The following is a 14,136-nucleotide window of genomic DNA, read 5'->3' on the forward strand; positions in this document are numbered from 1 at the left end:
GGGAAAAGATACTTATATTGTCAGGATTGGGTTTGCAATTTGTACCACTGGAAAAAAATTCACATTAATGAGATGACAGATAAATATAAGATATTCAAAGTATTATGTTGTTTTTCAGCTTTTTGTATGTGATTGTTTTTATAAAGGGAAGGTTTTTACCTTTCTTATTCTCTATATCGTGCTTACTTAAATAAATTCATGATCTCACTGGTTTTGGTCATTATTATGTTATAAATATTATAGGAAATTAATAATCTTTTAATTAATCTAAATAACAAGTTAATAAAAGATTGAATTCATTTTCAGTAGAAAGTGGGAAACGCTCTTTTTACAAAGTAAATAGTTGGGGGGTAGAGCCAAGACTGTGGCTGGAAAGCAGGGATTAGCTTACGTTCTCCCCCCAGTCCCTCCAAATACCTATAAAAATGGCTCTGAACAAATTCTAAAGCAGCAGAATCCCCAAAATTGCAGACGCAACCAGGGCTCCAGCCCAGGAGAGCCTGAATGGTGGCTGGGAAGGGTCTATCACATGGAGCTGGAAACGGACTGGAGCAGAGCACCCAGAGCAACCAGACCGGGAGCGTGGTGGAACAGGCTTTAGGGCCCTGAATCATTGAGCTGTGGCAGTTACCAGACTTCTCAACCCACAAAAGCCAAAGACAACAGAGCAGGTTAGTGGCAAAAGCTGCTGGGACAGAGTGAAAGGAGTTCACAGTTGGCCACCACCCTGGGGATGGCAGAGGTGGTGCAGCTCTGAGACTGCTTCCAGAGCTACAGCAGCAGTTGCTTCTGGCCCCATGCCCACCTGAAAGGGAGTGCAAAGCCTACTTTTCCCTGCTTGGATCTGACCCACGATCCTGATTGATGGTTCTTGGGGGAGAAGGAGCTCTGGCATGGCAGAGCTTACTGTGCAGAAGTAGCTCTGAAAACAGCAGTGCAGCCCCTCAAGCTTGAGACAAAGTACTCTATCCTGTACAAGCATTCATACCCCAACAAAAAGCTCAAGGGTCAAGTAGTTAGCTGGGAACATGAACAAATAGCGAAAATGGTCTCAAATTCAGACTCAGACTTTGGGATCTTTTTTTGGTGACAAAGAAGACCAAAACATGCAGCCAGAAGAAGTCAACAAAGTCAAAGAGCCTATATCAAAAGCCTCCAAGAAAAAAATATGAATTGGTCTCAAGCCATGGAAGAGCTCAAAAAGGATTTGGAAAAGCAAGTAAGAGAAAAAGAGGAAAAATTGGGAAGAGAAATGAAAGTGTTGTGAGAAAACCATGAAAAACAAGTCAATGACTTCCTAAAGGAGACCAAAAAAATACTGAAGAAAATAACACTTTAAAAATAGACTAATTCAAATGGCAAAAGAACTCCAAAAAGCCAATGAGGAGAAGAATGCCTTGAAGGGCAGAATTAGCCAAATGGAAAAGGAGGTCCAAAAGACCACTGAAGAAAATACTACTTTAAAAATTAGATTAGAGAAAGTGGAAGCTAGTGACTTTATGAGAAATCAAGATATTATAAAACAGAACAAAAGGAATGAAAAAAATGGAAGACAATGTGAAATATCTCATTGGAAAAACCGCTGACCTGGAAAATAAATCCAGGAGAGATAATTTAAAAATTATTGGACTACCTGAAAGCCATGATAAGAAAAGAGTCTAGATATCATCTTTCAAGAAATTATCAAGGAGAACTGCTCTGATATTCTAGAGCCAGAGGGTAAAATAGAAATTGGAAGAATCCACTGATTACCTCCTGAAAAATATCCCAAAAAGAAAACTCTTAGGAATATTGTTGCCAAATTCCAGAGCTCCCAGATCAAGGAGAAAATACTGCAAGCATCCAGCAGGAAACAATTTCAGTATTGTGGAAACACAATCAGGATAACATAAGATATATCAGCTCCTGCACTAAGAGATAGACGGGCTTGGAATATGATATTCCGGAGGTCAATGGAGCTAGGATTAAAATCAAGAATCACCTATCCAGCAAAACTGAGTACAACGCTCCAAGGTAAAATATGGATTTTCAATAAAATAGAGGACTTTCAAGCTTTCTCAGTGAAAAGACCAGAGATGAGTAGAAAATTTGACTTTCAAACACAAGAGTCAATAGAAACATGACAAGGTAAACAAGAAAGAGAAATCATAAGGGACTTATTAAAGCTGAACTGTTTACATTCCTATATGGAAGATGATGTGTGTAATTCATGAGACCTCAGTATTAGGGTAGCTGAAGGGAATATACATACACATATACATAGACAGAGGGCACAGGGTGAGTTGAATATGAAGTGATGATATCTAAAACAATAAAATAAAATTAAGGGGTGAGAGAGGAATATATTGAGGGAGGGAGAAAGGGAGAGATACAATGGGGTAAATTGCCTCACATAAAAGTGGCAAGAAAAAGCAGGGAAGGGAAGAGGGGGCAGGTGAGGGGGAATGAGTGAATCTTACTCTCATTGGATTTGACCTGAGGATGGAATAACATACACACTCAATTGGGTATCTTACCCCACAGAAAAGAAGGAGAAAGGGGATAAAAAAGGGGGAATGATAGAAGGGAGGGCAGATAGGGGCAGGGTCAAGGGAGAAAATTGAATAAAGGGGGACAGGATAGGAAGGAGCAAAATATAGTTAGTGTTTCACAGCATCGGTATTGTGGAAGGGTTTTGCGTAATGATACACGTGTGACCTCTGTTGAATTGCTGGCCTTCTTAGGGAGGGTGGGTGGGAGGGAAGAGGGGAGAGAATTTGGAACTCAAAGTTTTAAAAGCAGATGTCCAAAAAAAGTTGTTTTTTCATGCAACTGGGAAATAAGATTTACAGGCGATGGGGTATGGAAATCTATCTTGCCCTACAAGAAAGTAAGGGAAAATGGGATAGGGGGGAGTGGGGTGACAGAAGGGAGGACTGACTAAGGAATGGGATAATCAGAATATATGCTACCTTGGAGTGGGGGGTGGGTAGAAATGGGGAGAAAATCTGTAATTCAAAATCTTGTGGAAATCAATTCTGAAAACTAAAAATATTAAATAAATCATAAAATATAAATTAACAAAGAAGTAATTAGTTAAGCTTCACAAAAAATATGACAGAAACACAAAATAAATATTTATTAAAATACTCCAGCCATGTATTATCAATAGATGCCAATTCCCAAGTATCAGGATCACAAGATCATAGATTATAGCCGGAAGGAATCTTGGATGCCATTTAGTTTAATCCTCTCACTTAAAAATGAGGAATCTGAGAAATAGAGATGTTCAGTTACTTGATCAGGGTTACACTGCAAATAAATATCTGAAGCAGGATTTGAACTCAGTTCTTCAAAACAGTGTTTAAGCCACTTCTCACCACTTCTGCCCATATAATAATATGTAACTTATGCTTGGTGTCAAAATGCAGAAACAGATTTCTCATACTCTATCATTTTCCCAGTTAAACCTGCAGTCCATATTCATTCCCTACCAGTGGACACCAAGCTCCTTGACATCTCTCTTAATGGTATCCACTTCTATTCCTTGTTGACAGCCTTGATTTGAAACCCAGCAACATGATGCTGTTATTCTCCTCCTGAAGACAACCTCAGACTTAATGGATTCTAGTTCTAATTGTAGTTCAATCGGAGATCTTGCTTTCTGTCTGTGACTCTTTAATTTGATAGCTGATAGTCATATTTTCAGCCTTGGTTTTTACCCATAAGGCTTTCTGCATCCTGGGTGTACAAGAACTTTCCAGATGAACTGTTTCCTGACACTCCCAAAGTGGGACAGTTTTAACCATTTTTGAAGCTCACCTTCTCATAGATAAAAAGGGAAATTACCTCTAATGTGCCTGCTCTATACGCCTGCTGTGAGGCTTCAGTGAGGTGAGGAACATCAAGTGCATTGCAAACTTTAAAGGGCTGTCTAAATGCCAAGTGTTGTTCTTGTTATTACCTCCCTGTGGCCCATGCATGATAGGCACTAGGCATGGAATCACTCCTGGAACAGGCTAAAGGAAGCAATGCAAATGAGCTCAATGCCTCTGTGAGACAGCTAGATATGGTGCCAATGTGTTCAGAGATCTTCCCCACCCATTCCACAGGCCTCAGGTGGAGCTAGTTAAGGGAAGCTTGATTAGGAGAGGCTTGCTTGTAGGCAGGCCTATACCCTTTTGCTATTAGGTGCTAAGCCCCAGGCCTACACAGGGTATATATACCTAGTGTGTAGCCATTAAGCTCAGCTTAGAGAGCTGTGGAGAGGGGAGACAAGAGATCTATGGAGAAGACAGAACTGTGAGAAGAAGAGAGAAATGGCAGAGAGAGAAGTGCAAAGGGTTTCAGAACCACGAGAGAAGAGGATGCAGGCAAGTGGACAAGATTCATGAGTGAGTGTTTACGGGAAGGCCCTAACAGAAGGGAAGATTATAGGAGGGCTTGGCTGTCATACTATGTTTTAATCTCCTTGCTGCTACATTAAAGTGAAATTACTGCTTTTGGAATACAATTACTGCCATGCCAAATTGGGGTTATTGGTCTGGGATTTGATCCTCTGGTGTCTGTATAAATGTTTTACTCCTTCTGCCTCCTATACAGAGAGTCTCTTATACTTTGCAGTTCTGAACTATACAGGGATATTCATGGTCACCATTGATATCATGAACTTTGCCTTACTAATTTCTATTTTTTTAGGGTGTTGTTTTCTTCAGTATATTTTTCAATATTTTTTTTGGGTCTCCTTTAGCAAGTAATTGACTTGTTTTTCATGGTTTTCTCACATCCTTCTCATTTCTCTTCCCAATTTTTCCTCTACTTCTCTAACTTGCTTTTCCAAATCCTTTTTGAGCTCTTCCATGGCCTGAGACCAGTTCATGTTTTTCTTGGAGGCTTTTGTTGTAGGCTCTTTGACTTTGTTGACTTCTTATGGCTGTATGTTTTGGTCTTCTTTGTCACTAAAGAAAGATTCCAGAGTCTGAGACTGAATCTGGGTGTGTTTTTGCTGCCTGGCCATGTTCCCAGCCAACTTACTGGACCTTTGATGTTTTCAGCGGGGTATAACTGCTCGTAGAGTAAAGAGTTCTATGTTCCAAGTTTGGGGCGGGGGGATGTGCCAGCTCTGCTACACCAGCACTCCTCCTTCCCCAAGAACCCCCAACCTGGACTGGACTTAGATCTTCAGCAGGCTCTTCACTCCTGCTCTGATCCGCCACTTAATTCCTCCTACCAGGTGGGCCTGGGGCCAGAAGCAACTGCAGCTGTACTTCTGTAGCTGCCCCACCTGCGCTGCCCCCAGGGTGGTGACTGAACTGCTAACTCCTTCTTTCACTCTGTCCCCAGCAGCTTTTCTCACTAGCCTTCTCTGTTGTCTTTGGTGTTTGTGGGTTGAGAAGTCTGGTAACTGCTGCAGCTCACTGATTCAGGGCGCTAGGGTACCCTCCACCGGGCTCCTGGTCTGGTTGGTCTGTGCTGCCCACGCTGGGCTCTGCTCCACTCCACTCCCAGCTCCATGCGGAATAGACCTTACCTAGAGACCATCCAGGCTGTCCTGGGCTAGAGCCCTGCTTCCCTCTGCTATTTTGTGGGTTCTGCAGTTCTTCTCTGTTGTCTTTGGTGTTTGTGGGTTGAGAAGTCTGGCAACTGCCACAGCTCACAGATTCAGGGTGCTAGGGCCCGCTCCACCTGGCTCCTGGTCTGGTTGGTCTGCGTGGCCCATGTTGGGCTCTGCTCTGGTCCACTCCCAGCTCCGTGCATGAAAGACCTCACCCAGCAACCATCCAGGCTGTCCTGGGCTGGAGCCCTGCTTCCCTCTGCTATTTTGTGGGTTCTGCAGTTCTAGAATTGGTTCAGAGCCATTTTTATAGGTTTTTGGAGGGACTTGGTGGGGAGCTCATGCTAGTCCCTGCTTTCCAGCTGCCATTTTGGCTCCACTAGGATTACCTTACTTTGGGGGAAAATGCTGATTGGAATCCAGTTATTGACCTTGACATATGGGCCTGGTTTGAAACATTAAAGAGAACCTTCATAAAGAGAGACAAAAAGAGAGACAAAAAGTGTCATAGAAAGAATGTTGGTCTTAATATGAGAAAACTGAGAATTCTAGTTTAAATGTCTTCCTAAGGAGATGTAATAGTAGCTAACACATTTATAAGACTATATGCAAATTATGATGCTTTAAGCAATGTCACATAAGTTATCTTATTTCATAGGATCACGGAATTTAGAACTGAGAGAGAGAATGTCAAAGTTTTCTAGTTCCACCTCATTTTACACATGAAGAAACTGTGCCAGAGAGGTGAAGGGAGGTGCACAAGGACATACATGTCCACTGACATCAAATCCAGTGGTTGTTTGACTATAACTTTGCAACAACCCTATGAATTAAGTGGAATAAATACTTTTATCCCTATTTTTAAAGAAATTAGGTAGTTAAGCTCAAAGGGATTATATTCCTATATTATATCATATTATATCACATTGTATCACATTGTATCACATTGTATCACATCGTATCACATCATATCACATCATATCACTTCATATCACATCATATCACTTCATATCACATCATATCACTTCATATCACATCATATCACATTATACTATATTACATTACTAAAACCGCACAGCTAAGTTGTTGTTGTTGTTGTTTTCCATAACTTCAACTGCGGTATATTGTGTATGACACTGTGCTAGCTGACAGGGATAAAGATACCAAAAATGAAACTTCCTGACCTCAAGGAACTCACGTTCTGTTGAGGGAGATGATACCTTCATATGTTAGTATATATGTATTTTAAACTTAGTGTCCCTGATAAGAGCAACATGGTGTGATGTTCAACTATGATAGACGTGGCTCTTCACAGTAATATAATGATCTAAGATGACTCCAAAAGACTCATGATGGAAAATGATGTCCACATCCAGAGAAAAAACTATGGAGTCTGAATGCAGATTGATGCAGGCTATTTTCTGTCTCTTTTTTTTCCTTCTCATGGTTTTTTGCTTTTGTTCTGATTCTTCTAATGTGGAAATATGTTTAGCATGATTGTACATGTGTAGCCTATATCAGATTGCTTACTGTCTTGGGGAGGGGGAGAGATAGGGAGAGGGAAAAAATTGTAACTCAAAATCTTGTAAAAGTGAATGTTGAAATCTATCTTTACATGTAATTGGAAAAAACAAAATACTATTAAAAGGGAATATATACATGTAAAACCTAGTATTCTGTCCAAGATTCCACATTGACTGTCTGGGCACTGGTTCCCTACCATATAAAATGATGACGTTAGATTAGATTGATCACCTCAAACTTTGGCCTGAATGTGGTCTGCTTCTTCTACAGCATACCCCTGGCATGTCATAGAGCCCTTTTCCTCTATTTAGATGACTAGGATCTCAGATTAACAAGTCTTTCTGAACCAAAGCAAAGATTTTGAGAGAAAGACTGCAATTCTTGCAATACTCCTGAGATACTGAAAACTAGTAAATACATAAATGAAACGAAATTAAAAAATAACAAGAGAAAAGCCTCCAGCATGCAAGATAGACCCTATACAGAGGTGGTGAACTATAGTAGAAAACAAACAAAGCACAACAAACTGGTTTTAGAAACTTAAAACCACCTAAATTCCATCCTGCCACTGTAATTTAGACTAATTCTCTGGGGAAATCACTTCCGTTTCCTAAGCCTCAGTTTTCTCAGAAAGAACTGAGATCATTTAGAAGGAAGACATTAACATTAAGGTGGTTTGAGAAATGCTTCTTATAGAAGGTTTCATGTTAGCTGGAGCCCGAAAAAAGGAAGAGATGATGGGAGATGAAGATGAGGAGCAACAGAACTCTAGGCACGGGAGGGGACAGCTTGTGAAAATTGTGGGAGGATGGAGCAGCTAGGTGGTGGCCCAGTGAATAGAGTACCCACTCTGCAGTCAGAAGGATCTGAGTTCAAATCTGGCCTCAGACACTTGACGCTTCTTAGCTGTGTGACCTTGGGCAACTCACTTAACCCCAATTGCTTTGCCATTCCCCCCTCCAAGAAAAATACAAAAAAAAAAGAAACTTGCGGGGTAGGGGGTTGGGGAAATGTGGTGTCTAGCGCGCAGAACAGCAAGAAAGCCTGTATCATTGGATTGCAAAGTACATGGAGGGACTGTAAGGAGGCTGGAAAAGTAGGAGGAGTCTAAGTTATGGCTGGTTGTTGTCCTTTGTTCTTGAAGAGGACCAAAATGACCTCACTATGCTAGAGTCAAGTTTCAGTGTGTCTGACTGTGGCTGATCAGACTAATTTGAGCTCGGAATGCTCTACCACAGGTTGGGCAAAATAGTCCATGTGAACATTCAAGGTGGGTGCTCCAAATTGGAGTATCCTGTGTTTCCTTTGAGCTGTCTCAATTCTGCTTTACTCATAGAGTACAGCACCTTTTCTGATGTGGGTCCAAGTTAAAGAGAGTTTTGAAAACCAAACAAAAGGTTTTATTGGACAGTTGAGTGGAGGATGGACTGGAGTGGGAAGAGACATTGCAATAATTCAGGTGTGAGAGCCTGCACCAGAATGGTGGCAGTTTCAGAAGAGAGAGGGGGCCATATGCAAGAGATGTTGCAAAGGTAGAATCAGTAGGAATTGGCAAGTGATTGGATATAGTAAGGGTGGGGTGAGAGAGAGAGAATTTGAAGATGCCATATAAGTTACAAGTCTATGTGAGGAGGAGGAAGTATGTCCTCTTTGTCAGGGACAGTGTGTGTTTGTATTACAAGTCAAAAGATATATCATTTCTTCACTACCATTTTCTAATTCTATTAAACTAAACTGTGAAGGAGGTGAATGGTTTGAACACACACACACACACACACACACACACACACACACACACATGCATGCTCCTCTAGGCTTACCAAATTTTGAATGCCTGAATGATTAATTTAATAAAGTATACAGTATTTTATGGTTACAAAATATTTTCCTGGTCAATAAGTCAACATATGTTTAAGTGCTTACTATGTACCCAGAATTGTGCTAAATGTTAGGAATACAAAGACAAGGGGGTGAAAGAAAACAGTATCTGCTCTTGGAGCATACATTCTAGTGGGAAAGACAATACCTTGAAGGTACCTGTTGAGGGCTGGCAGTGGGGGTGGGTTGAGAAAATTTTAGAGACCTTGAGAAAGAAAAAAGGGGTGAATATGGCTGGTCTGGGCTCTTCTTTCAAATGGAGGTTCTGAGAGGAATGGAGCAATCAGAAGGAGAGGCCTTGAAGGTGGAAGGATTTTCTAGGGTGCAAATGCTGCTGAGGCAGGGTGGTAGAGGCAACTTCTTGGGTAAAATGTCTCCTAGGACATGGTAGCAAATGAAGTTTGAAGAATCAGGAGAAAAGCCAGGAGAGGAGTGAAGGTGTGAACATAACTGGTCTATACCATTCCCTAGAATCATGGTCTGGGAGGAATGGTCAAATCAGAGGAATGGGTCTCAGGGTAGAGGAATATTTCAAATTGAGAAGGCTGTAGCATCTTTCAGGGTGAGTAGGCTACTGGGGCATTGTAAAGAAAGAAGTATAGAGAATCAAGATCAGATGCTAGAGAAGAATGGAGTGAAGATGGCCGATTTGGTCCCTTCCATAAAACGGAGGTTCCTGAAAAAAAAAAAAAGACTAATCAGAGGAAGGGGATATAGGGAGAAAGGGAAATTCCAGATTTAGAAGTTTGCTCTCATAACATCTAGTCACTTTTTTGTTTTTGTCTGTATCCTCAACCCCTAACTCCTAGAAATAGTAAGCATTTAACATTTTCTGTTTTTTTTTTTTTAATCCAAGATCAAACAGTATGGCTTTTATATGCCCTAAGAACCATCAGATAAAACTCTTTTCAGTTACAATTTGCTTGGGGGAATCATGTCATATGTGCATAGTATACAAGGCCAGCTCATGCCCCCAAGCAAGCTGTAACTAAATATTCTTGGGCCTGTGACAAATTCAGCTAGAATGTTGGTATAAGCTATAGTATGCAGAGGATAGTCTGATTACAAATTCAGAGGGACTGGTCTGGGCATGTATGTGTGCCAGGTGGAAAGCAGCAGGAGAGAGGGGTCACTGTAACAGTCCCCTAGGAGAGGGGTGGTTACCTATGTGCAGTTTGATGTTATGAATTGCTGAAGAGTCTGAAGACAAATCATCCAGATATCTTTTATCACTGGGTGGAAAAAAAAATCTGACCTAGATTCCAACTCCTACATTCCTGTGGCTCTCTGTCCAAACCTTTAAAACTCCTAAGGTCACAGTCTAGTCCCTTCTCATAGAATGGAAAAGAACAAACAAAAATGCCAAAAAAAGCCCCATATTTCAGTGGATTCATGGGTTCAAGGGAAGAAAATTCCTTAAGGTCACTCCTCTTAAAGCATGGTCTCTCTCCCTCTCTCTCGCTCTCTCTCTCTCTCTCTCTCTCTCTCTCTCTCTCTCTCTCTCCCTCCCTCTCTCTCTCCTTTAGTTTAATTTCTTTATTTTTAGTTTCCAACATTCATTTCCACAAGATTTTGTTATAAATTTTCTCCCCATTTCTCCCTTCTCCCACCCCAAGAGGGCATGTATTGTGATTAGCCCTTTCCCTAGTCTACCCTCCCTTCTATCACCCCACCCCACTCCACCCCCTTATCCCCTTCCCCTTTACTTTCTTGTAGGGAAAGATAGATTTCTATACCCCATTGCCTGTATATCTTATTTTGCAGTAGCATGAAAAAACAATTTTTAACACTTATATTTAAAACTTTGAGTTCTGAATTCTCTCTCCTCTTCCCTCCCCACCCTCCATGAGAAGGCAAGGAATTCAATATAGCTTATACATGTTTCATTATGCAAAACACTTCCATGATACTCATGTTGTGAAAGACTAACTATATTTCCCTCCATCCTATACCACCCTCCCATTTATTCTATTTTCTCCTTTGCTTGGTCCCTTTTCAAAAGTGTTTATTTCTTACTATCCCCTCCCCAAATATGCCCTCCCTTCTACCCCTCTCCTATATCCTTCCCCCCTACTTCGCTGTAGGGTAAGATACCCAATTGTGTATTATTCCATCCCTAAGCCAAATCCAATGAGAATGAGGTTCACTCATTCCCTTTCACTTCTCCCCTCTCCCCTTCCATTATAACATCTCTTTCTTGCCTCTTTTATGTGAGATAATTTACCCTATTCTGTCTCTCCCTTTCTCCTTCTCCCAATATATTCCTCTCTCACCCCTTAATTTTATTTTTAGATACTATCCCTTCATGTTCAACTCACCCTGTGCCTTCTGTATACATACATACATACATTTCCTTCAACTATGCTAATACTGAGAAAGATCTCATGAGTTACAAATATCATCTTTCCACATAGAAATGTAAACAGTTCAACCTTAATAATTCCCTTATGATTTCTCTTTCCTGTTAATCTTTTCATGCCTCTCTCGATTCTTGTATTTGAAAGTCAAATTTTCTATTCAGCTCTGGTCTTTTCATCAAGAATGCTTGAAAGTCATCTGTTTCATTGAAAAACCATTTTTTCCCGTGAAGGAGTATACTCAGCTTTGCTGGGTAGGTGATTCTTCATTTTAATCCTAGCTCCTTTGACCTCTGGAATATCATATTCCAAGCCCTTCTATCCCTTAAGGTAAAAGCGTCTAGATCTTGTGTTATCCTGATTGTGTTTCCACAATATTCAAATTGTTCTTTCTGGCTGCTTTCAATATTTTCTCCTTGACCTGGGAACTCTGGAATTTGGCTATAATATTCTAAGGAGTTTTCCTTTTGGGATCTTTTTCAAGAGGCAATTGGTGGATTTTTTCAATTTTTTTTTATGTTCTGGTTCTAGAATATCAGGACAGTTTTCCTTGATAATTTCTTGAAAGATGATATCTAGGCTTTTTTTTTTTTTGGAGCGGGGAAGGCAAGGCAATGTGGGTTAAGTGACTTGCCCCAGGTCACACAGCTAGTAAGTCTGTCAAGTGTCTGAGGCCAGATTTGAACTCAGGCCCTCCTGACTCCAGGGCTGGTGTTCTACTCACTGTACCATCTAGCTGCCCTTAGGCTGTTTTTTGATTATGGCTTTCAGGTAGTCCAATAATTTTTAAATTATCTCTCCTGGATCTACTTTCCAGGTCAGTGGTTTTTCCAGTGAGATAAATCACATCATCTTCTAATTTTTTCATTCTTTTCTTGGCTCTGTTTTATAATTTCTTGATTTCTCATAAAGTCATTAGCTTCTATTTGCTCCATTCCAATTTTTAAGGGATGAGTATCTTTAGAGAGCTTTTGGACCTCTTTTCCCATTTGGCCAATTATGCTTTTTATGGCATTCTTCTCCTCATTGGACTTTTTGGACTTCTTTTGCCATTTAGGTTAGTCTATTTTTAAGGTGTTATTTTCTTCAGTATTTTTTGGGGGGTCTCCATTAGCAACATGTTGACTAGTTTTTCATTGTTTTCTTGCATCACTCTCATTTCTTTTCCCAATTTTTCCTCTACTTCTCTTACTTGATTTTCAAACTCCTTTTTGAGCTCTTCCTTCTATAGTCTTTGACCAATTCATATTGTTTTGAGGCTCTTGATATAGGAACTTTGACTTTTTTGTCTTTTCTGGTTGTATATTTTGATTTTCTTTGTCACCAAAGTAAGATTCAGTAGTCTGAGATTTTTTACGCTGTCTGCTCATTTCTGCAGCCAATCACTTGATTATTTACCTCTTTGTCAAGGTATGACTCTGCTTCCAGAGTGGAAAATGCTCTGTCCCAAGTTTCAGGGGTTTTGTGCAGCTATTTTCAGAGCTACTTCTAGGCATCTATAAATTTTTAGTTCTTCTGAGGGGGTGTGATCCAAGGAGAGGTGTTTGCTCCTCTCCTGGCCTGTGCTCTGGTCTGTGAGTGACCTAAAGCACTCTTTTCTGCCTTGCAACTGTGAGGAAGATTCCCTTTACACAGCAACCACAAGCTCTTCCACAGCAGCACTTCTCCTCACCCCAGGACTGCCACCCAGGACTGTGACCCAGATCCAACCTGGGCAAAGCAAGAAAATCCTTCCTTAGCACCAGCAAAGAGATCCCTGCACTTCTGCTCTGATCAGCCACTTGCTCCCCCAACTGTCTGTGGGCCTGGAGGTCTGGGAACAGCCACTGCTACAGCCACCTCTGCTACCCTGGGGCTGGGGTCAGGCCAAGCTCTTCTCTCACTCTGGTCCATCAGAGTTTTCCCACTGACCTGCTAAGTTGTCTTTGCTGTTTGTTGGTTGAGAAGGCTGGAAACTTTCAGTGATTCAGTGCAAGGCATGGTCTCTTGCAGGCTGACATGAGCAAAGACATCACCAAATGAAGCTGAAAGAACAATTGATGAAAAAGGCTGATGTTGTCAGATATCTTTAATTGCTTTATAAGCCAAGGAGCATCCCCTTCATCACATAGTTAGAAAACCAGAATCAGTTTTGGAATATCTGTTTTTATGCTTTCCAAGGTCCTTCCAGTACATTTCATCATGATTCTCCAGAAGTGAGCTCCCCAGGTTCTTCCATATGAAGAAGGTGTGCAAACCAAGGAAGCTGATGGGAGCTGGCACATATAGACTCTGATTACAGTTATTTCCCTTTCTAGAGCTTTTTCTAAATGTTCCTCATATGCATGTTACATCCACAAACCAGAAGCTTGGTCCTTAAGAATCCTTTACTCTTTATCCCTGGCTTCTAAAGTAGGATTGATTAAAGTTGCCATTGATCTGCATGTTGCCAAATTTGTGTCTTAGAACTCAGCTGAACTCATGTTACTGTTTAGCTATCTGAGTTTAAGACATTATCTATTCAAATTAGGCTCTTTTTCTAAAATACATTCACACATTTCTCTACAGCCAAATGCCTGGAGATAAAAAAAGATGACTTTAACAATGAGGTTCTCACTATTTAGTTATGTTCATTTGTATAGGAGATATTTCTTAAACATAGCACTATGTTAGACATTACTGGTGGTACAAAGACATGAAAATATGGCCCTGAGGACTTTACAATCTCTTTGGACAGAAAAGTTTTATACACATATGAAAAATTACTACCAGCACAAGGGAGGATGTGAGGGAGTGCTAAATGAGTGGGACCAGCAAGAAATTAGGGAGGGCAGGGTAGAGAGCTCATTGTAGACTTCATTTATC

The sequence above is a fragment of the Trichosurus vulpecula genome, chromosome 1 (assembly GCF_011100635.1).
Source record: "Trichosurus vulpecula isolate mTriVul1 chromosome 1, mTriVul1.pri, whole genome shotgun sequence".
Classification (NCBI taxonomy): domain Eukaryota; kingdom Metazoa; phylum Chordata; class Mammalia; order Diprotodontia; family Phalangeridae; genus Trichosurus; species Trichosurus vulpecula.